Source organism: Herpailurus yagouaroundi, unplaced genomic scaffold, assembly GCF_014898765.1.
Source record: "Herpailurus yagouaroundi ecotype Mexico unplaced genomic scaffold, PumYag 187, whole genome shotgun sequence".
Lineage (NCBI taxonomy): Eukaryota > Metazoa > Chordata > Mammalia > Carnivora > Felidae > Herpailurus > Herpailurus yagouaroundi.
In genome coordinates, this window is record NW_024412418.1 from 7,612,796 (window position 1) to 7,637,245 (window position 24,450).

Sequence of the window (24,450 nt, forward strand, 5' to 3'; positions counted from 1 at the left end):
AGAATCTCAGGGTCCCATTCTTTCTAGTCAGGCTATCCACCTTGGCATAGCAGAGTTTCTGGAGTTGAGAATTCAATCTTCTTTGGAGTCCTGTTCTTCTTATAATTAAGTACTGGGCTTGATCCTTCATTTTCTCTGCCCTCCAGTGCAGGAGATGAGAGTCTCTCTATATGCTGTCAAAGATGGCTTCAAGCTCTTACTCTCTGCCTTATATTGGTGATTAATCATTCTGGGCCTTTTAGCGTCTTTCTTCAATGAATCAATCCCCTGCCACCCCTAGCAACAGCCATCTCATTCTACAGTCTTTACCAATAGTACTTACCAGAACCTCTGAAATGCTTGATATGCTGCATCCCACGGCATCGGTGTCCACCTGTGTCCCATCCCAGGTCACTGCCAGTGAAAGTTCTAGCAATTGCACTCTAGCCACCTGCCAGGTTTCTCAGTGTTCCACCTGCCATCAGTAATGGGGTCCTCAGAGCCAGTCAGCTAGCAAGCAATTCTGCTCCAAAATCCCAGTTTTGAGACTGCTTTCCTAGACCAACCACCTGTTGTAGGTCAGGTTTCCTGGGAAACAGACCCTGAAGCGGAGATCTGCATGCAGGCAGTTTATTGAGGGGTAGTGTGGGGAACAACACCTGTGAGGGAAAGGAAAGGGAGCTGGAGTGGGCAGAGAGAGAAGCTGGCCTCTCATGCAGTCACAGCAGGGACGTCAGTGGATTTTATAGGGAGGTCAGAAGCGGGGATGCCCCTTTGGAGTTGCCTAGTCAAGGCAAGGAGACCAGGCTTTTATAACCTCTATTGCCCCATCACTGGAAGCAGACTGCACAAGGGAGGGGACATAATCTTGCACAGTGAAGCTTCTTTTGGTTGAGGTCGGTTCCTGGGAGGGACTCAGTGTGAGCAGTCAGCGGCTATCATTCCTGTAGCTGGGGAGTAAATGTCTCAGTCTTGAAGGGGGATTACTGTGGCACACCACCATATCCATTCCAGAAGGTACTAGGTAAAAGGTAAAGGGTTGCTACCTCCCTTTTACAGATGAGTAAAATTGAGGCACGGAGCAGATAAGTAACTTGCCCAGTCAGGAATTAACAGAGCCAGAGCCCATGCTCTTAAACACCATGCTCTATGCCTTTCTAGGAGGAAGGGGAGGGAGAGAATCCTTCCCCCATTCCTGGGATCATGGCCAAGCCAAGTTAGAAATGCAAAATCTGCTTTCGATATTCCCCAATCTCCATTTTGGTGGCTTTCTCTCACTTCTCAGAGTGTCTTTCCCAGACCTTGAAGTCAAGGGAAGAACATTCCAGGCTTGGGAGTGGAGGAAATGGTATTGTCTGGGTGGGTGTAGGTATGACCAATATGGAGGCAATGAATAGGTTGATTTGGCTATTGGAAAAAAAAAAATTTTTTTTTGTACAGGCAAGTAGGGAGAGATAAAGGACTAAAGGCCACCACAGAGGCCTTAACAGTCAAGCTGAGGAATTTGAACATCACTTTGTGAAGTGGCAAGGGAGGGGAGGGTCTGAACAGAGGCGGGTGGGTGGGAATGACATGCAAAGGGTTGTTTGAGGAAGATTTAATGTGTCCCCAGGGCCAAGGGTGAACTGGCAGAAACAGAGACTGGAGGGAAATCTGCTAGGAGGCTGTGAAGAGGCCAGAGGAAGCAGAGACAGGGAGGATGGAAAAGAAAGGCAGCGGGATAGGCTTCACGAAGGAAGCATGTCAGGATTCTGAGTATGTTAGAGGTGATTGTCTTAGAGGATACCGGCAAGGACAGTGCGACTTCAGGCATGCTAAGCAAAGGGTCCTAGAGCAAAGCTCCAGAAATCTGAAAGCTCGCTGGGTTTTCCATGGTAAAGGCCACAGAAAGTGCTTTCCCACAGTGGAAGTCTGAATATCCACATGACAGCTAACACCAAGAGTACATGAGGCATGCGGGCAGAGGAGAGAGTATTTGTCAGTCTAAGTAAGGATTTTATTTTATTTTATTTTATTTTATTTTATTTTATTTTATTTTACGTTTATTTATTTTTGAGACAGAGACAGAGCATGAACGGGGGAGGGTCAGAGAGAGAGGGAGACACAGAATCGGAAACAGGCTCCAGGCTCTGAGCGGTCAGCACAGAGCCCGACGCGGGGCTCGAACTCACGGACCGCGAGATCGTGACCTGAGCCAAAGTCGGACGCTTAACCGACTGAGCCACCCAGGCGCCCCATAAGGATTTTATTTGACAACCGATGGTGTGCTCGCTGTATGCCAGGCACTGTTCTTTTCAAGAATAGCAGCTCACTTGGAGCCCCTGGGTGGCTCAGTCGGTTAAGCATCCGACTTTAGCTCAGGTCATGATCTCACGGTTTGTGGGTTCGAGCCCCGCGTCAGGCTCTGTGCGGACAGCTCAGAGTCTGGAGCCTGCTTCGGATTCTGTGACTCCCTCTCTCTCCCTGCCCCTCTCCCGCTTGTGCTCGTTTGCCTTCCCCCTTCAAAATAAATAAATAAACATTAAAAAAAAAAAAAGAATAACATCTCAATCACTTTTGACCATTACCACCCTATGAGGTAGGTGCTATCATCATCTCCATTTTACAGATGAGAAAACTGAGGCATGGAGAGGTTAAGTCATTAGTCCAAGCTTCTCCAGGAAGTGGAGGATTTGGGATTCAAACCCAGACAGTGCCTCTGTATTCCATGCTCTTAGCCACTGTGTTCTGCTCATGGCACTTCATGATTAATCATGATAAATCTTAAAGTGGGAATAAAAAAGATAATCACCAGTTTACTGGTATGTGCAATGAGACTCTTAAAATCCCCGGGATTTCTCATTTTTGTTTTAGAGCTGACTACTTCCCCACTTTGACCTCATCTTACCTTCTCTATCAGATCCTCAATTCATAAATATGTCTTGGGAAGCCATGCCCGTTACTAGATCATAGGTAGACAGTGAGTCAGGACAGCCCGAAGTGATCTCATACATTGGCAATGACAGAAGGGGTTTAGCATCCTTTGTTTATTTGCGATGGCCATTTATTCTTCACCAGGTGCTTCTTTCATATATACAGCAAACAACTACCCGGTATCTGCTCTGCACATACAGTGGGGTTGAAAGTTAGAGATATGGGCATGCATTAAGACATGGCCCCTGACTCTGAGGGACTTGTATCTTCTGTTGCCTCCCTGAGCTCTCCAACCCAGAATTCGAAGAGCAACCAACAGTCAGGGATGCAGAAGAACATTCCGTGGCTGTTGGAAGCAGTGAGGGGTGGAGGTTGGCTGGATGGGTGGAAGGCGACTTGGAGCAGTTACTCTGCAAGGGCAAGTGATGCATGCCAGCGTCTTGTCCTGATCGCCTTCTTTCCAACCTGACCCTCAGATGCTTGTCAGCTATATTCTCACAGTCTTGGAAGAAGCTCAGGGGGCCCATTTTATTGATGTTTTTGCTGCATCAATGAAAGAGGCGGCTTGCTCCATGTAGGTGGAATTCTCTGTCCTCCAATTCCATCAATTTCATTTCTACAAAAGATGTTTGATAGATAAAAGAATACATACGGTGTATACCTAGATACAAAGCATAAGAATAAAATGAACGTTTGTAAACTGCCCAATGTAATAACATTTCCAATTCTGTTAGCTACCTGTGCACTTCTCAGTCCCACCCTCTGCCCCTGCCCTCAGAGGTACCCACTGTCCTGAATTTTGTGTTTATCATTCCCTTTCTTTTTTAGGATAGTTTCATCACATGTGTGCACCCCTGAACAACATAGTGTTTAGTTTTGCTTGATTTATTTAGCTTTTAAAAAATGGTTTCATTCAATGTAGAGTTGACTGTGATTTGCTTTGTCCACTCCACATTGTATTTCTAAGATTCATCCAAATAGCTCATTTTCACAGCTGTTTATTAATTCATTCAATAAATATTGATTGGGCCCCTGTAATATTCTATTAGGTGAATATATCACTATTTGTTTAGCTTCCTGTTGATGGATGTTTGGGTTGTATTCTTTTTTTTTTTTTTTTTTTTTTTTTGGTTTCTATGAATAATACTACTGGGAATATTCTTTCACATAGCTCTGGATACATACGTGCAAGGATTTCTCAAGAGCACTGGTTTTCCAACTGAGATTCATGATCTTTAGTAGGCTGTGAAATCAATTTAATAGATTCAACCAGGATTTTTTTTTTAAGTGAAAGAGAGCTATAACTACTTTAGTGCATTTCATGTGAGGTAAATTGCTTCATGAAGCTTCCGTTTCAGTTATGTTTGTGTGTCCCAGGCTGTGATGTGAAGAATTTTCTTACTGTGGGTTTTTAGAAAAGTTTGGAAGCCTTTACTCCGGGGTGGTGTCTCTTGAACCGTCTATGGGTAAATTGAAATTTTTTTCCCCGTCTGTTACAGACTGGCACTTATGTACAATACCATAACAATACCGTAAACGTGATTACTTGGAAAATGAAATTTTATTATATCCAACAGACATTTTTCAATAAACATGGTGCGGCAATTATTCACAATAGACAAAAGGTGGAAACAATCCCAAGTGTTCATTGATGGCTGAGTGGATAAATGAAAGGTGTATACATTCAGTGGAGTATGGTTCAACCTTAAAAAGGAAGGAAATCCTAACACGTGCTCAAGGATGAACCTTGAAGACATTATGTTAAGTGAAATAATCCAGTCACAAAAGGACAAATACTCTCTGATTCCACTGGGGTGAGGTGCCTAGAGTAGTCAAATTCGTAGAGACCATAGTAGGAATGGTCGCTAGGAGCTGAGGAGGCGGGGAGAATGAGGAGTTCTTGTTTAATGGGCATCGAATTGCAGTTCGGGAAGATCAAAAAAGTTTTAGAGATGGATGGTGGTGATGGTTGGACCACACTGTAAATGTGCTTAATGCCACTGAACTATATGTAGCATAAAAATGGTTTCAATGGTCAGTTTTTATGTTATGTATATTTTACCGTGATAAAAAAATATCTGAAAAATCAATACAAGGTGGCAGCATCAGGTTGCTATTAAATTTTCTAAATGCTTACTTCCAGTTTTGGTACTTGTCTCACGATGGCTTATAACAGATCTTTTACATACTGACACCGGTTTGTGGGCTGCACTTTGAGTGGCAGTGTTCCGGGGTATAAACCTAAGAACGGAGAAACTGAGATGTAGGCGAGGCACATGGTCACCTTTACAAGATAACCACCTTTACAAATTGTTTTCAAAAGAGGGAAATCATTTACACCTCCATCAGCAGGTGTATTAAGAGTTTCCTGTACTCCTCATCCTTACTGATACTTGGTATTGTCAGAATTTTTTTTTTTCTTTTCAAATTTCTTTTGAAATTCTTGTTAGTTAACATGCAGTGCAGCATTGGTTTCAGGAGTAGAATTCAGTGACTCATCACTTACAGACAACACCCAGTGCTCATCACAAGTGCCCTCCTTAATCCCCATCCCCCATCTAGCCCATCCCCCACCCACCTCCCTCCGTAAACCCTCAGTTTTTTTCTCTATCCTTAAGAGTCTCCCATGGTTTGTTTCCCCCTCTTTTTTTTTTTTTCTCCAGTATTGTTAGAATTCTTAATGTTTGCCAATCTGGTGAGTGCAAAATAGTATCTCATTTTGGTCTTATTTTGCATTTTCCTGATTATTCATAAATTCAAGCATTTTTTTTGTATGTTTATTGACAAGTTGTGTTTTTTTCTTTTCTTCCTGAAATGCCTTGTGCCTTTTGCTGATTTTTATATTGGGTTGTTGGTATTTTTATTATTGAGTTGTAAGCGTTTGTTTAGTCAACACATATTTATCGAGCACCTGCTATGTGCTCTCTTCTATATGCTGGGAACACAACAGTGAACAAAATAGACCAAAAATTCCTGGTCTCATTTCAGAGTTTATAGTCTGCTGGGGAGAAGGGGAGATAGGCAATCAAATTATTTAGTCACATATATAGTATGTATGGTAATGATAAGTGTTATGGCTAAAAATAAGACAGGAAAGGACAATAGGCAGGGCCAGGGCGGGTGGTGAGCTTGCAATTTTTTAAACAGTGGTCAGGGAAGGTTTTATTAAGAACATGACATTTGAGTAAAGGTTCTGAAAGAGACAAGGAAATGAGCATGCAGACAGCTATAGGAAAAGTTGCTTATAGATTCATTGGTCAGTTATATGCATTACAGACATCCTCTCCCAGTTTGTGGCTTGCCTTCTCACTTTCTTTAAGCTATATTTTGATGAAAGAAGGTCTTATTTTTAATATGGTCTAAGATATCCGTCTTTTATTTTACGGTTAGTGTATTTTATACCTTGTTATACCTTGTATAAGAAATCCTTCTCTTTCTTGATCTCATAAAGAAACTCTATGTTTTCTTCTAAAAATTTAAAAGTGTTGGAGCACCTGGGTGGCTCAGTTGTCTAAGCGTCTGACTCTTGGTTTCGGCTCAGGTCATGATCTCCCGCATGAACTCTTCGTGAGTTCAAGCCCTGTGTCAGGCTCTGCGCTGGCAGCGTGGAGCCTGCTTTGGATTCTCTCTCTCTCTCTCTCTCTGTCCCTCCCCCACTCACACTGTCTCTGTCTCTTTCAAGATAAATAAATTAAAAAATTTTTAGAAGTGTTGCCTTATATGTTTTGCTTTTAATTTACACAGGATTCATTTTTGGATATGGTGTGAGATAGGATCCATTCCCCACCCATGCACCCACGAACAATAAATTGTGGGCACCATTTAATGGATAATTTATCCTTTCTCTGGTGGTCTGCTGTGCCCTCTCTGTCATAAATCAAGCTTCCATATACCTGTAGGTCTGCTTTGGAGTATTTTGTTTAATTGCCTTTGAAAAATTTGTCTGTCTTTGTATCTATACCACACTATATTACTTACTATGGCTTTATATTATGTTTTTATATGTAGTAGAAAAGATCCCTCCCTCTTATTCTTTGTTCAAGGATATCTTGACTACTCTTAGCACTCGACCCTTCTATGTAAATTTTAGAATTAGCTTGTCAAGTTACTTGCAAACTTCCTCTTGAGATAAGGACTTGAGATGACTCAACAGATCACTTGAAAGAGAATTGATGTCATTTTCATATTATGACTTTTATCCATGAATATGGCTCATCTCTCCATTCACTTAAGTCTTATCCAATGTCTTTCAATGAAGTTAATTTTTTTATTTTTGTTTAAAAAAATTTTTTTTTACCATTTCATTCATTTTTTAAATTTATGTCCGAGTTAGTTAGCATATAGTGCAACAGTGATTTCAGGAGTAGATTCCTTAGTGCCTCTTACCCATTTAGCCCATACCCCCTCCCACAATCCCTCCAGTAACTCTCTGTTGTTCTCCATATTTAAGAGTCTCTTATGTTTTGTCCCCCTCCCTGTCTTTATATTGTTTTTGCTTCCCTTCCCTTATGTTTATCTGTTTTGTATCTTAAAGTTCTCATATGAGTGAAGTCATATGATATTTGTCTTTCTCTGACTAATTTTGCTTAGCATAATACCCTCTAGTTATATCCATGTAGTTGCAAATGGCAAGATTTCATTCTTTTTGATTGCTGAGTAATACTCCATTGTATATATATATACCATATCTTCTATATCCATTCATCCATCGATGGACATTTGGGCTCTTTCCATACTTTGGCTATTGTTGATAGTGCCACTATAAACATTGGGGTGCATGTGCCCTGAAGTTAATTTTTTTTATAAAGGTCTTCCATACCTTACATCATGTTTATTTCTAAGTACCTTAATTTTGGTTGCTGTTATAATTAGTACGTTTAATTTTTTTTTAAGTTTATTTATTTATTTTGAGAGAGACAGAGACAGTGAGAGCGGGGGAGGGGAAGAGAAAGAGGGAGACAGAGAATCCCTAGCAGGCTCCGTGCTGCTAGCACAGAAGCTGACATGGGGCTTGAACTCATAAAACCTTGAGATCATGACGTGAGCTGAAACCAAGAGTCAGATACCCAACCGATTGAACAAACCAGGCACCCCTATAGTTAGCATCTTTTGAAACTATGCTTTCTGTTTATTGCTGGCGTTTAGAAATGCAATTGATTTCTGTTATCCACCCACCTTGTTAAACTTTTAAGAATTAATTCCAGCAATTTATCTATAAAGTCTTCTGTGTTTTCTAGTGAACTAGTAAATTTGTAACTATATTATCTATAATAATGTCAGTCTTGTTTTTTCTTTCCTGAAACTTATACATTTTTTTTCTTTTCTTATTGCACTGGATAGGGCCTCAAGTACAATGCTGGAAAGAAGAATTGATGCAGACATTTTTGTCTTGTTCCTGATTTTTAAAGGCCTTCTAACATTTCACCTTGAAGAATGACGTTTGAAGAATGATGTTTGCTGTAATTATTTGGTTAAAAAAAACTCTATCAGGTAGGAAGTTTCATTATGAATTGATGCTGAATTTTAGCAAATGTTTTTTTTTTCTACACTTGTTTAGATAATAATAAAGTTTCATTCATTATCCATTAATGTGGTGAATTACATTATAGCTTTTCCAATGTTAAATCACTCTTGCATTCTTAGGATCAACCCAGCTTGATCATGATGTATTATATTTTGTACACATTGTTGAACTCAATTTGTAGGATTTTTGCATCTATGTGAATGAATGAAATTGGTCTCTAATTTTCTTGACCAGTTTAATTTTTTTTTTTATATTCCTCCAACAGATCTGTCACTGTAGCTAAGTATATCCAAATTAGAAGGCCACCTCGTGGCTTTTCTATCCCTAACACCAATGCACTGATGCCTGAGTACCAACCACAGTAAAGGCCAAACACAGGCTCTGGAGGTCAATGGTAGGCTGGAAGAAGGCCTGGCTGGTTGTCAATCCACATCCCCTTTCTCCCATCTTGATTACCAGCCTGTGATCTATCCTGAGGGTGCAGACCACATCTTTTCATCTCTCTATCCCAAGGGTCCAGCACAATGCCTGCAGAGTAGCTGCTCATAAACACTTGTGAAACAGAGTTTACCCAACCCAGTAGTGAGCTCTTCTTGGTTCATTTGCCTGATCTTAAAAACTGTTTCTTCATTGTGGTCTTGAGCCTTTTGGTGCACACATTGCATGCATATTCTCTGTGTCCCAGGACAGACAGTGGTTGGTTTGCAGATAAGAATTGTGTCTACAAGGAATTTCTTTTGACTTCCCAATTTCAGAGCCTGCCCTACCCAGAGCCCAGAGTCCCCTGAGTCTTGTCCCATCTGAGTGTTCATCCACATTCTTCCTCACACGTTGGGAACTCTAAGTAGGCCTCATTCTTTAAAGTTTCCAGGTGAGCCATGCTTCTGACCCATACCTTTGCCTGGCATGCCCTGTCTCCAACCCTTCTTCTCATGAGCCCCTTCTCTGTTTTTCACACTGTACTCAATTGTCAAATCCTTGCTGAAGCCTCTTTCCACTCTCCTCTTCCTCAACCCCTTGCAGTCAGTCTTCCATCCTCTGTGCTCTTCAGATGTTGTATATGCACCTTAAAAATTTTTTTAAGGGGTGCCTGGGTGGCTGAGTTGGTTAAGGGTCTGACTCTTGATTTTGGCTCAGGTCATGATCTTGCAATTGTGAGATTGAGCCCTGTGTGGGGCTTGGTGCTGATAGCATGGAGCCTGCTTGGGATTCTCTCTCTCCCTCTCTCTCTGCCCCTCCCCACTGGGGCTCATTTGCCCCTCCTTCAAAATAAATAAATAAACATTAAAAATATTTACAAAAATTTTAATGTTTATTTTATTTTTGAGAGAGAGAGAGACAGAACATGAGCAGGGGAGGGGCAGAGAGAGAGGGAGACACAGAATCTGAAGCAGGCTCCAGGCTCTGAGCTGTCAGCACAGAACCCGACACAGGGCTCCAACTCACGAGCTGGGAGTTCATGACCTGAGCCAAAGTTGGACACTTAACTGACTGAGTCACCCAGGTGCCCCTGAAAAAATATTTTTTTAACCCTGAAATACTTCAGTGTATATTTCTTGAGATCAGGACATTTCTCTTACAGGGCTGCAATACAATTGTCAAAGTCAGGATATTTCACTTGGCTATAAATACATTATCTAATCCACAGTTTATTTAGAAATTGCATCCATTATCCCTTTCTTTAACTTGATTGTAACAATTGTCACATAGTTTTACAGATATTTGTTCATGTTTGTCTGCCTCCTGTGCACTCGCACGCATACAATAACCCTGTGAGTTTGGGCTTCTATCTTTTATCCCAGCTCCAGTAAGGTGTCTTGTAAGTTTTGTTTTCTGTGTGTGTGTGTGTGTGTGTGTGTGTGTGTGTGTGTGTGTGTGCGCGCGCATGGGTGTACATGTTTAATTAGTTAACCAAGTTATATGGCTTGTCTTCAGTTCCTCTGGTCTTCCCAGGATGGCCCTCCCTCCTATAGACCTGTGTCTTCTTGTTCTCTCTCTCTTTCTCTCTAAACCCTTCCACTAGCCTTATTTCTGAGTCTTCATTTATACTAACTAGTAAATGACTCATAGTGGCTTGCAGTGTCCCTCTTCCTAGGGGTAGATACTGAGGGATAAAAAAACAAACACTACACCCCTCCTGTCTTCAAGGACCTCCATTTCTTACGTCCTGTGTATTTTTGTTTCTCCTGCAGAGGCCAGTTTGGTCAGTCTGTGCTTGGTGACTGCTGGTTTGATGAATGAATGCAAGCATGCAGAGATGGCCCCTGAGAGCCCAGGTGCAACCACTCTCCAGTCGGGCCAATTGGTCACATAATCAATGGCTGGACACGATGTTTCAAACCAGGGTATTCTATTGCTTTCCTTTAGCTCATTTAAATTAAAACAAATTTTTTTAAATGTTTATTTATTTTTGAGAGACAGAGTGAGCCGGTGGGGTGGCCGGGGGAGGGGGGGGCGGGGGGAGCAGAGGGAGAGACAGAGACAGAGAGAGCACAAGTTGAGGAGGGGCAGAGAGAGAGGGAGACAGAATCCAAAGCAGGCTCCAGGCCCTGAGTTGTCAGCACAGAATCCAACGAGGGGCTCGAACTCACGAAACCCAAGATCGTGACCTAAGCCGAAGTTGGACACTTAACTGACTGAGCCACCCAGGCGCCCCCGCTTTGGCTCATTTAAAGTCAACAGGCTGTTCTGAGAAGCATGTCAGACTAAAAATTTGGACTGCCCATTTTATGAGGGAAAAAAAAATCACTAAGAGGCCAAGGAGAGAAATTGAAAAAACACTGAAATGCTCCTCATGAGGGTTGTCACTATTTAAAATGCTCAACTTCTTAGCTGGCCTCATTTGTCCTTTAAGTGCTTGGAGATCCATGAATCTGTAGTCAGATTCCCTGCCCTCAGTATGCTCATCACTTATACCAAGTGGCTTGCCCTAGGCCTCTCATTATTCTTTGAGCCTTTCTATCTTCCCATTGTTTTTATATTTATTTAGTTGCGCTGTGATGATAAACCTTTGTGGCACATCAGTGATATGCATGACAATGCAAGAAACTTGAAATTAGGTCCCAGAAGGCTTGTAACACAACCTCCACTGGGTTTCTCTGTCTTTCCACCTCTATTGCTTTTTGTCCATCTCCCCTCCCACCCTGGGCTCAGTGCATTCACAAGGAGCTACCCTTCACCTGCTCTCTTCACATCGCCAAGTTCTAGACTCTCCCCTAAATCCACATTTCAGCCTTTGACCTCCTATACCACCTGTCCTGTTTTCCTCAGTGAGGGATTTCAGGACAAGGACCTGCTCTTCAAAGGTTGGGCCAAATGGTTTGATCCCAATGGAAAGCAGACAAAGACCTTGGTCTTCTATCGTCTTCTGGGTATCAGGGCCCAGGCATTTCTAAGGCAATTTTAGGGGTTTCTAAGCACACACACACACACACACACACACACACACACACACACACAAAACAAAAACAAAAAAAACCACGCATAGGCAGAAGTTTCCAGAGGCTGCTTGAGGCCAAAAGTCTGCCCGAATCTCACCTTTCTCTGCCTGCAGAGATGGGGAACCCCTTGAGCTGGCCGTTAATCTTGGGACAGCTGGTTTTGGATAAATAAGCCTGGGTCATCTGATCCCCCACAGGTCTCAAGGGGAAAGGCTGTGAGGGCCTGCTCTGTCCCCAAGATCCTTCTGCAGTGGGACTGGTTTCTTGGGGATAATTAGTGCTCCTCTGTCACGGCCCAAATCAAACTGAGCCGGGCTTGTGTTATGACACCTTGTGATATTTGTTGACACTGTTTTCCTCCTCAGATTGTCATCCTATCTTCCTGAGGAGAAGGAGGAGGGAGAGAACGTGTGGAAGAGGCAGGGAAAAGACTCAGGTCACAGATCATCTTCCCACGGGGCCCAGAATGGGGCTGCTCCCCACTGCGGCTCTTCTGGGCTCTTCTGACATTTTTGCCCAATCTCCTCTGTGTCTCTACCCCCCTGGGGTTCTGGCCGCTTCCCCTTGGGAAGTGATTTTTCACAGTGAGTCCACTTGTCCCTGACTTTGGGCTTTTAACACTCTCTTCGTTCCAGCCATTGTTTCGTCTTTAAATGTACATTAAATAGCCTATCTTTCGCTTTGGTTCTTTTCACCTTTCTGGTGTTTGTAGATGGCATGATCGTCCTTGATTTATGAGTTAGCTAAGCTGTATAATTATTTCTTCATCTTTACTCATGGATTCTTCCATCCCTTAATCACTCTTGTTTTTCCCTAGACTGTCACTGTCTTTACATTTGTCTGGTAATGAGGCAGCCTCTGCCGTGTCCAGATCCTGTCCTGAGGACTCGGCGTCTGAAGAGGGCAGTTAATGTGCTCAGGACCCGCCCCTGCCCCTTCGCATTATGAATCAGCTTGTCCCTGACTGTTCAGCACTTAACACTTTCATCATTTCAGCCAGTCGTGTTTATTGAAAGTGCATCGACCACAGAGTACCGTAGTACATTTTTCTCTCTCTCTCTCTCTGTTTGTAGACGGAAGGATTGTTTCTGATCTCTGAATGTGTTTGTTTACAGAGGCTTCTGAACAAGGCTGTGCACCTACGTCAATTTTAGATGCTTTTCTGAATCTGCCATTGCATGAGGGAATGCAGGAACAGACATTGTAAGGGGAAGGAGCCACTCTGGACGGAGTTTCAGGCAGCCTGAGTTCACATCCCAGCTTTTCCCCCTCCCCCTTCCCAGCTGTGTGGTCTTGGGCAAGTCACTTCACCTGCAAGAGACCTCACTTCCCTGAATCGTCACAGGAAAATACCATCACTCTCACCACAGCGTTGTCACAAGGGGGGATGAATGGCTTGTGTGAGCCCAGCAAGGAGGAGGTACCCAGTTCACATACATCTCCTTCGGTTCATGCACCAGGCTGGCTCCTTTTCTAGGAGATTCCCAGACTTTTGTAGCGTGGAGACTAGGAAAATCTCAAAATATATTTTGATGAGCCTAAGTTTGCCAACTTTTTATTTTGCCAAGGATAACAGTATATATATATATATATAAAAAAGACACAACTAACCTCCATCTATTTTCACTAAGTTTTGTAAAAGAATATTTGAAAACAAAAAGTAAAGAGGACATGATTTAAGAGTTAAACATGGAATACATTTAGCGTTACAAAAACCTCTCTGTATTGTTCTTGTTTATCTTACCTCACCAGGGATGCATAAAAACTTGGTTCACAGATCAGTATTTGAGAACTGTTGCATTCATTCGACAGCTCAGAAGGGTTTTCCAGAGTAAGGTTTCCTGCCGTGGACACCTCACCCTGAGGTGGGGAAGAGTAGGGGGGAGGATGAGGGAGAAGTGCATTTTTTCATATTAAGTTTAAGGAACCGCTGAGGTGTGGCTGCTGAGTCCAGGGACCTTGGGACAATTAGAGATGTGAGCAGGTGTGAGAAGTTGATGTCACGATATAAAGTTTGTGAGGAGAGCAGAGGCATGGCATTTCATATCTGAGTTCCACGTAAAATAATGGCCGTATCTGCATTTGGGGTTAAAAAAAAAAAACAGATGCAAGTAAACAATGAAAACTTGCCACGTCTGGTGGCTGAAATGTGTTCGTTCGGGCCCATGATGATTTCACTCTGACCTGTTCTAAATCACTTGTGGGTTTTCAGAGACACATCCCCGCAAGTATACTTTAGGGCTGAAACATTCTGTATCTGGTCTAAGTGCAGAGGTGAATTGTTTTTGAGAAGTTTGAGTTAACTCTGCTTAGCTGGTTTTGCTTAGGGGAGTGTGGAAAAATCCTTGTTCCTTTCTAGGAGAAAACACACACACACACACACACACACACACACACACACAGATAGACACATCATGTGGGGGTCTTTTAAGGTTGGGCTAGCTCATAGCTGGGTGAGAAACCTTAGACAGAAAACCTTAGCGGGCAACATTTGAACTTCAGTGATGGATCTGAGGTCTGGAAGCAGGCACAGAGCAGGCCCACATCATCTCTGTATCCACAAGGGAGCACGCTGCCCTGTGTTAGGGGCTACTCCTGACCCCTGTGTACTGCTGACGTTGCAGAATGAAAATCATAGCAACTTACCATGTGTTGGGTGCTCTGCAAAGTGCCTTGTTTGGATCATCTTGTTTAACCCTCACTCAACCCTCTAAGCTAAGCATGTTATTTATTTTTTTATTTTTTATTTTTTTTCAACGTTTATTTATTTTTGGGACAGAGAGAGACAGAGCATGAACGGGGGAGGAGCAGAGAGAGAGAGGGAGGGAGACACAGAATCGGAAACAGGCTCCAGGCTCTGAGCCATCAGCCCAGAGCCTGATGCGGGGCTCGAACTCACGGACTGCGAGATCGTGACCTGGCTGAAGTCGGACGCTTAACCGACTGTGCCACCCAGGCGCCCCTAAGCTAAGCATTTTAGAGGACCATTTTACGAGTGAGAAAACTGAGGCTCACAGTGCTGTAGGCAAAGTTGTCCAAAGGTGCACCAGAGCTGATGAGTGGCAGAGCTGGGATAGAAACGCGGGGCTTTGTGACTGGTGTTTCAACCACTAGGATGTTTAGCTCCTAAAATCTTAGGTCTGACGTGAGTGGAAAATGGACTTGAACTGTCCCTTCTGAGATGGCATTTGAGAAAGGAGGCATTGCCCCACCACGTACACACATACTCTTTAAACTCTCTGAAGCACTCCTAAAACATCTAGCATTTCTCCTCTTTCTTTAGAAAGAGCCTCCTGGGGGGCACCTGGGGGGCTCAGTCGGTTGAGTGTCTGACTTCAGCTCAGGTCATGATCTCACGGTTTGTGAGTTCGAGTCCCACATCGGGCTCTGTGCTGATGGCTCGGAGCCTGGAGCCTGCTTCAGATTCTATGTGTGTGTCTCTCTCTCTGCCCCTCTGCTGCTCGCGCTCTGACTCTCTCTCTCAAAAATAAATCAACGTTAAAAAAAAATTAAAAAAAAAAAAAAAAGAAAGAGGCGCCTGGGTGGCTCAGTCAGTTAAGCATCGGACTCTTGATTTCAGCTCAGGTCATGATCCCAGGGTCTTGGGATCAAGCCCCACGTCAGGCTCTGAGGTGAGTGTGAAGCCGCCTTAAGATTCCCTCCCTCCCTCTTCCCTCTCCATCTGCTCCTCCCCCACTCGTGCTGTCTCTCTCTCCCTCTCTCTCTCTGCCCCTCCCCCAGTTGTGCTCACTTGCTCTCTCTCTCTCAAAATAAATAAACATTAAAAAATTATTTAAACAAATTTTTTAAAAAAGGCAATCTAGGAAACTTTCTGGAGAATAATTTAGCAGTATTATCGAAAGCCTTGAAATGACTATGCTCTTTGACCCAGAAATTGCCCTGCTGGGAACTTATCCAGTAACCAGTATGCTCTGGGCTCTCAGGCCCATGCATACAAAGCCGCAGTGCTCAAGGTCACTTCCTCCAAGGGATCAGACCAGCCCCACTGGTGTGCTTTCCTGTTCCCCTCACCCTTCCCTGTCGTCTTCCAGAGAACCCACCTTCAGGTGAAATGACAGCATGGAGCTGTCATGGAAGAGGAGTCCCATGACAACGGGAATTTTTCTGTTTTACCCCTGCTTCATCCCCAGTGACTAACAGCATCTGACTCATGGAAGGCCCTCAACGGAGGTTCACGCAGGAATGAGTGAGCTTGGTTGCATAAAAAACCTCAAGTCTCAAAAACTCTGCTTGTCTGGCAGCAGATCTGGTATTTTATAAATGTCCCACTCTCCCACACTAAATAAGTTGGTCCTGGTCATCCCTTATCACCATTGCCCTTAGGTGGAGGGGGACACTCAGTCGTGTCCCCGAGACCACAGTCCTCCAATCCAAGTCGTCCGGCAGCCTCCAAGAGCTCCTCCTGCCATGTAACCTGTGCCTTTAGTCCTCCCTCTCCCCCAGTGCTGCCTCCTCTTTGAGGTATCACGTTACTGCTGGTCCTGCCAGGACTTGAGGCTCACCCCTTGGCCAGCAGCCCACCTTAAGTTGCCTTGTGTAAACCTCTGTCCATTTGCATGCACAGCGAGGCAGCCATGCTTTTGCCAAGTTCTGTCAGGGAGTGTTCTGTGCCAAAGGTGCCCGGGCCCCAACACTTTATGGCCCTCTCCCCGCACCCCCACAAGAGATGTGGCAAAGTATCTCCATCCAGCCTCAGGGCATGCTGGGTACGGGGGTATCCTTTGTGCCTGCAACCTCCTTTTCTCCAAGCCCAGGCCCTGCCGCTGGACTGATTCTACCTGAGAGCTCCCCTCTGTCCTCCAGCAGTAAGTTGAGGAGTGGGGAGGGCACATAGCGGAATCCGAATTAGCAACTGTGGAGAGTGAAAGGGGGGTGTGAGAGAGGCAGCAGAGGCCCCACCCCCTTCCCTGAGGAGGCCCGCCCACAGTGGGCGGATCTGTCCCTGCCTACTCCCTTCTCAGGGTTTTTCCTGCATACTGGACTGAGTTTTGTTGGTTTCTTCTTCTCCTTCTTCTTTTAAATGTTTATTTAAAATGTTTATTTTGAGAGAGACAGAGACAGAGACAGAGAGAGAGACAGAGAGGGAGAGCATGAGAGTAGGGGGTGGGAGGGGCCGAGGGAGGGAGAAAGAATTCCAAGCAGGCTCTGCGCTGTCAGCTCAGAGCCCGATGTTGGGCTTGAACCCACAAACGGTAAGATCCTGACCTGAGCGGAAATCAAGAGTGGGCCACTTAACCAACTGAGCCACTCAGGTGCCCCAGTTTTCTTTAAATCGACTTTACTGAGGTGTACTTTACATACAATAAAATGCACCCATTTCAAGTGCATAGTTCAAAGAGTTCTGACAGATGTATAAACCTGGGTAACCACTACTACATTCAGGATATAGAACATTTCCATCACCGCAATAAGTTCCCTTGAGCCCCTTTGCAGCCAGTCTCCCCTACCCATCTAACCCTTCCCTGGGACTAGTTAGTTTTCTATTCCTATTTGTTAGTTTTAATTGTTGTAGAATTTTATATATATGGAAACTGTGTTGGATATGCTCTTTTGTATCTGGCTTCTTTTACTTAGCCTATTTCTGAGATGCTTCTATATTGTTACACACATCAGTAGTTCATTTCTTTCCATTGCTGAGTAATATTTCATGATCTGGATTTACCACAATTTGTTTATACATTCATCTGTTGATGGGCACTGAGACTGTCCCAGTTTTTGGCTTTGATAAATAAAGCTATTATGAATATTTGGTGCTAGTGTTTTTGGCGGACATATTTTTACATCTCTTGGATAAGTATCTGAAAGTACAAACGCCAGTCATAGGAAAAATGTACATTTAACTTTATAGCAGCTGCCAGACTACTTTCCAGTAGTGGCTACACAGAAAGAGGTTTGGTCAAAATCCTTTCCCTGGCTTTATAGAAGTTCCAGTTCTGGGGTACCTGGGTGGCTCAGTTGGTTGAGCATCCAGCTCTTGATTTCGGCTCAGGTTGTGATCTCATGGTGTGTGGGATCGAGCCCCATGTCGAGATCTGTACTGTCAGTGCAGAGCCCCCTTGGGCTTCTCTCCCTCTCTCTCTGCCCCTCCCCCCCCCCCACATGCATGCATGCATGTGTGCTCCCTCTCTCTCAAAAATAAACTTAAAAAAATATATATCAGTTCTAGTTCTGCCTTTTTCTAATTCAAACGAAATCATCAGATAAATATACTCATTTGTATATTTTTAAGGATGTTCATGGCAGTCTTGTTTAGACATTGTTAAAAAAGAAATCCTGGAAATGATCTAAGTGTCAAAAATTAGTACACAGCTAATTCTGGGACGAGGGCAGGAAATATACAAGGTAAGCTAGGAGCATCTAATAAGGCCAGAAAGTAAGGAAGTGCTCAAAGAAAGAAACAAACAAAGACTATACTCACAGTGCTAGCGGTCTGTCAAAGAGTCACAGGGGCCAAACGAAAGAGCTGCCAATGGCTAAAAGTGGAACAATTTGAGGAACAAAATAAAGTAGTATTGGATTATAACCTAAAGTGTAAAATAAATAGCCACCAGTCCATACTGGTATTAATGATTGATAAATAAGTGGAAGAGAAGAGACCGATCTCTCAGGAGGAAGAATGTCAAATAATTCATGTAGATCCTTTGTCCTCAAGGAGGGGAAGCAAACTCCTTACTCCAGAAGCATGGGCTTCACATAGTGACTTTCTCTCAAAGAGTACAGCATGGAAACGGGAAAAAAGGGAGTAGCTTTACAGTGGAAAAACATGACAAACACTGCCCGAGCCAGATGGTCAAGCTCAACATCAGTAGTGATGAGTCATATGGATAGTATGTACCCTTGATATGAGGTGATGAGAGTGGCAGTTTACTTCCATGATCTTCCTCCCCAAATTATAACCCCAGGCTAATCATGAGAAAAATGTCACATAGGGGCGCCTGGGCAGCTCAGTTGGTTAAGCATCCGACTTCAGTTCAGCTCGTGACATCATGGGTTGTGCGTTCCAGCCCCTCATCGGGCTCTGTGCTGACAGCTCAGGGCCTGGAGCTGTGTCTCCTTCGGATTCTGTGTCTCCCTCTCTCTCTGCCCCTCCTCTGCTCACACTCTGTCTCTCTCAAAAATAAATTAAAAAAAAATTTTTTTTTTCAAAATAAATTTAAAAAAAAGAAAGAAAAACATCACATAAATCCCAGTTGAGAGGCATTCTACAAAAGACCCGATTAGGACTCCTCAAAACTGTCAAGATCATCAAAAACAAGGAAAGTCTGAGAACTGTCAAGCCAAGAGGAGCCTAAGGAGACGCAGCCAGTAAATGTAATATGATGTCCTGAATGGGATCCTGAAATAGAAAAAGGATATTATGTAAAAACCAAGGAAATTTGAATAGTGTGGACTTTAGTTAATAATGATGTATCAATAGGCGTTAGTTAATTATAAAAAATGCACCATACTAAGGTAAGATGTTAATAATAGGGGAAACTTATTTAGTTGGCATGAGGAATATGGAACTCTCCGTACTATAAACTATATACTCTGCATATTCACAGTTGTCTTGTAAATCTAAAACTGTTTAAAAATAAAAAGTTTTGGGGCACCTGGGTGGCTCAGTCGGTTAAGCATCCGACTTCAGCTCAGGTCACAATCTCACGGTTCGTGAGTTCAAGTCCCACATCGGGCTCTGTGCTGACAGCTCAGAGCCTGGGGCCTGCTTCGGATTCTGTGTCTCCCTCTCTGCCCCTCCCCTGCGTGTGCTGTGTCTCTCTCTCAAAAATAATAAATAAAACATTTAAAAATAAATAAAAAAATAAAAATAAAAATAAAAAGTTTATTTAACTTACCCTGCCCCAAATAGTGGACTACTTAAATAAATTATAGTAGTTTCATAAATTGGAGTATACTACTACAGCCTTTAACGTGGACGCAATAGATAGTTATGTGTGGATATAGAAAGATTTTTTCAAAACGTGTCAGAGCGGAAAAAAGTCATGAACAGAATAGTATGTATGCCATAATCCCATTCACAAAAATACATACTCATATGGGAACAGTGTAGAGGGCTAAATCAACACATTAAGAGAAGTTATCCCTGGATGGTAGCATTTCAAGTTGTTTTTTATTTTCGCTTACTTGTATTTTCTCATTTATCTATGATGGCTCAATGTAAAATTATGATGTGATAGGCAGAGTTCTAAGATGGCCTCTAATGACCCTTGTATAATTTCTTCCCCTCCAGTGTGGTTGGGACATGTGACTATGATGGCCACCACTCCTTTGAAAGGTTATGTTATATGGCAAAGGTGAGGGGATTTTTGCAGCTGTAATTCAAATACCTAATCAGGTGGCTTCGAGTTAATCAAAGAGAAGCTCATCCTGGGTGGGCCTGACCTAATCAGCTGAGACCTAGACTGTGCGAGATCAGAGAAGATCCTACTGGTCTTCAAGAAGCAGCTGCAAGGAGCTGAATTCTTCCAACGATCACATAAGCTTGGGAGAAGACGCCGAGTTTCAGATAAGACCCCAGCCCCGGCTGCTTTGCAGCCTTTTGAGCCCCTGAGCAAAGAACCCAGTGAAGCCATGGCCAGGCTGCTGACCCACAGAAACTTTGAGATCATAAATGGGTGTTGTTCAAGCCACTCAATTTGTGATAAGTTATCATGCAGCAATAGAAAACCAATAGAGATGCTAACAGGCAACAGAACATGAAGGCAAAGGGCAACTTAGGACAAATAGGATGAGATCGTTTTACTTCCAAACAACCAAAAAATGCCATTCTTATCCAGCTTTTTGGGCCCATGTGTTGCCCTCTTGCTACTCAGTTTTCATGGCTCCTGACTCCAAAGTCTTTCAAACAATGTAGGCAAAGTTGTTTGCATTTTATGCCGATGGATTAATCAAACCAAATGTGATGGATAAGAGGACAAATACTCTTAAACTTTATCTAGCTGTCATCCAGTAAACTCAAGTGAACAGGAAATAACTCCGCTGTAAAAGATGAAGGCAAAGATGGCTATTAGAGGGTCTGCTCCTTTCCCCCCAAAATGAAAAAAAAACCCTCTATTTGTTTAAACAATATATAATCATTATTTTAAAAATCTAACAACACAGACAAAATGGAAGGACATCCTTCCAGGACAGTCAGTTTTAAGATTAAGAGATAATTGCGAGAAGGACGGTGTGTAAGGAGGATTATTTTACGTATGTGAGTCAAGAGAAATGGCTCAAGTCCCTCATGGGTGCTGGGCCCTGCGTCCCAGGTGGCCCCCATAACAGCTGCCTTCTCTGTCATCATTGTTAAACATGCATGCAAGCCCTTTTACGTCCCAGACGCTGTCTTGTTTGTTAAGTAGGGGAGAGATGGAAGTTTGAGAAAAATGAGGTGAGAAGCCGGCAGCCCCGGAAGGTTTCTCTCATCAGGGTCGACATCCATCTGGGTTTTCCCACCTTCAGGGCAGGCTTGCCCTGTGACCTAAGCAGGCTGGGGGGGCCAGGCCAGGCCAGGCTGGGGGGATGCTCACTGACTTCTCGGAGTCATCAACTGCTCAAGTGTCCTTTTGACTTTAGAAGGAGCAGAAAAGGAAGCTACCTCTGAGGTGTGATTTAGAAGTTAGGGATAGGGGCGCCTGGGTGGCTCAATCAGTTAAGTATCCAAGTCTTGATTTCAGCTTGATATGATCTCGTGGTTCGTGGGTTTGAGCCCCACGTTGGGCTCTGCATTGGGAGCATGGAGTCGCTTGGGATTCTTGTTCTTTCCCTCTCTCTCTGCCCCTTCTCTGCTGTCTCTCTCAAAACAAATAAACATTAAAAAAAAGGTTAGGGATAAAACTCTGGCCCCCAAATTATTTCAATGATTACCTTTCACTGTGCTCTAATTCACCATTAAAGATTCCTCTTTGGGGGATTTTGAAGGCCTTTCTCTTTTCAAGAAGCCTTTCATACACACAAATATCCTTGGGGGATAACGCTTGAGAAAAGATTAAATAGTGGTGCCTGGGTGGCTCAGTCGGTTAAGCATCTGACTCTTGTTTTCAGCTCAGGTTACAGTATCCTGGTTTGTGAGTTTGACCCCTGCATCAGGCTCTGCACTGTCAGTGGGATTCTCTGTCTCCCTCTCTCTGCACCTCTCCCCCTCTTGTTCTCTCTCTCTCATAAATAAATAGACATTTAAAAATAATGTTTATTTATTTATTTTTGAGAGAGAGAGAGACAGAGCATGAGCAGGGAGGGACACACAGAGACGGAGACAGAATCCAAAGCAGGCTCCAGGCTCTGAGCTGTCAGCAGAGAGCCTGACGGAGGGCTTGAACTCACAGACTGGACCGTGAGATAATTACCTGAGCTGAAGTCAGATGCTTAACCGACCGAGCCACCCAGCCACCCCAATAAATAAACACTTAAAAAAAAAAGATTAAATAGAACCAGCCGATAGTAAAAAGAAAGGTGGAGAGGTGAAAAGAAACAGAAATAAGTGGGGGAATTTCTGGAAAAGGTGGACAGTCTTTGCCTCTTCTGCCTGGTATATCTAAGAGGCACATGTGCAGTCAGCCTGTGTTCCTTCCACCTCAGACATCGCTAATGGATTGTGATGCACTTGCCTGTGGCCTTGAACATCCTTCCCAACACAGCTACTCAAAGTGTCACTACCAGTCAGCTGAGGCAGGCTGCTGAAGTGAAGCCTCCCTGTGGTGAAACCAGGTCCCGAGCACGCCATGGCTGCTTGGGATGAGCACTTGGAGAGGTCATTTCAAGATGCAGGACCATAAGTGAGCTATCGGGCCCCGGGACCTAGTGTTAAGATAACATTAGTGACCACCTGAGTGGTATTTGTGATACAATATCATCTCATTTAATCCTTACAAAACTCAGTGAATAGACAGATAAGAAAAGGCTTCAGCTAGTACATGGTGGTACCCAGATCGCCATCTGGGTCTTCTAATACCTCAAGCTCATATTCTTTCCATCCCTTTCCACCCTACCCCACCCCCCCCCCCACCCCGCCCAAGAGCCTGGCTCAGACACAGCTGTCATAGATCTAATGGGGATAGTGATAGAATAACAGTACATAAGTAAACAGGAAAACCTCTCCAATAGGGTTTCTATCTCTATCAGCTCATCCCTGGATACGACCTACATAAAACTCATCACCGATAACCCATGTTTCTGAATGCCATGCGCATGAAAACACAGAAGCTTAAACAATTCGCGACTAGTTTTTTGTTTTAAAAATGCAAATCATTCCAAAGTAAAAGTAAGTCTTCCTTCACCTTTCCTTACTAACCCTAGAACACTTTCTAGGTCAATCATTGTTAACAGTTTGCCAAACATCCTTCCAGATCTTTTTCTATGCATTTATACACATATAAATCTAAATGTGCAATGTAAAGGTTTTTAAACATATACCGATTGTATTTTATTATATATGTTTTTCTATGACTTTTTTTTTTCATTTCCCAGTGTCTTGGGGAGCTTTCCATTTAAGTATATATAAATTTATGTTATTCTTGGGGTGCCTGGGTGGTTCAGTTGGTTAAGTGTCTGACTTCGGCTCAGGTCATGATCTCATGGTTTGGGAGTTCGAGCCCCGTGTCGGGCCCTCTGCTGTCAGCGCAGAGCCTGCTTTGGATCCTCTGTCCCCCCACTCTCTCTGCTCCTCCCCAGCTCGTGTTTCCTCTGTCTCTCAAAAATAAATAAACATTTAAAAAAATAAATTTACATTATTCTTTTAAACTGCTGCCTGGTATTTAATAGTATGTGTGCCATTGTTTTCTTTCCACCAAAGGAGATTTATGTTGTTAGCAGTTTTTCAGTTTTATACACAGTGCTGCAGTGAACAGTATTGTAATCAGAACCTCTTGCGCGTGAGTTGAGTATCTCCCTGGGATAGATACCTAGAATTGAAGTTACTAGGTTAAAGAGTATAGATAGCTTATATTTTGATAGATACCGCCAAGACAACTCGAAAAGTTTGTACCTTTACATTTCTACCAACAGGATGTGAGATTAACCCTCCCCCCCGCATCTTTGCCCACACTGGATATTATTAATCCTGAAAATCTTAACCATCTGGTGGGTAAACAGCGATATCTTATTGTTTTAATTTGTATCTCCTGATTATTAGTGAGATTTGGTGTTTTTTTTGTTGTTGTTGTTGTTTTGTTTTTTAGTTCATTGTTGGTAATCTCTCCCTAAAATTCTCTCTTTCTTTGGCTTCTGTAACAGTCCATAACACACGATCTTGCCTTTGTTTCTACACCTCTGGCCACTCTCAGTTTCCATCTCTAACTCCTTCTCTATCTGGCTTTAAATATTGATGTTCCTCAAGGCTTGCTCATAGTCACCTCTCCCCTAACCTCCTCCCAACACACAGATCTCCCAATCTACATTCTCTCCCCAGAAAATATTCAGGCCCATTCAGGCCTCAAATACTGCCTGTATACCAATGACCCCCAAATTTTATCTCCACCTCCTCTGGTCCTCTTGCTCTAGACCTGTCTATTTCACATCTCTACTTGGATGCCTAAGGGCATGTTAAATCACCGTTCCAAAACTGAACTCAAGATTTTATTCCCCCAAACTTAT

The 24,450-nt window shown here is 43.3% G+C and overlaps 1 long non-coding RNA gene across 1 annotated transcript in view; it reads left to right on the forward strand.

Annotated features, from left to right (window-relative positions):
- LOC121043477 (uncharacterized) overlaps nucleotides 1-13,438 on the forward strand; it is a 119,878-nt gene extending 106,440 nt beyond the window's left edge. The window contains exons 4-7 of the long non-coding RNA XR_005796839.1: nucleotides 8,233-8,382; nucleotides 9,172-9,287; nucleotides 10,609-10,761; nucleotides 12,972-13,438. This is a non-coding gene — a long non-coding RNA (uncharacterized LOC121043477). The remainder of the gene's footprint in view (nucleotides 1-8,232; nucleotides 8,383-9,171; nucleotides 9,288-10,608; nucleotides 10,762-12,971) is intronic.
- The last annotated feature ends 11,012 nt before the right edge of the window (nucleotides 13,439-24,450 follow it).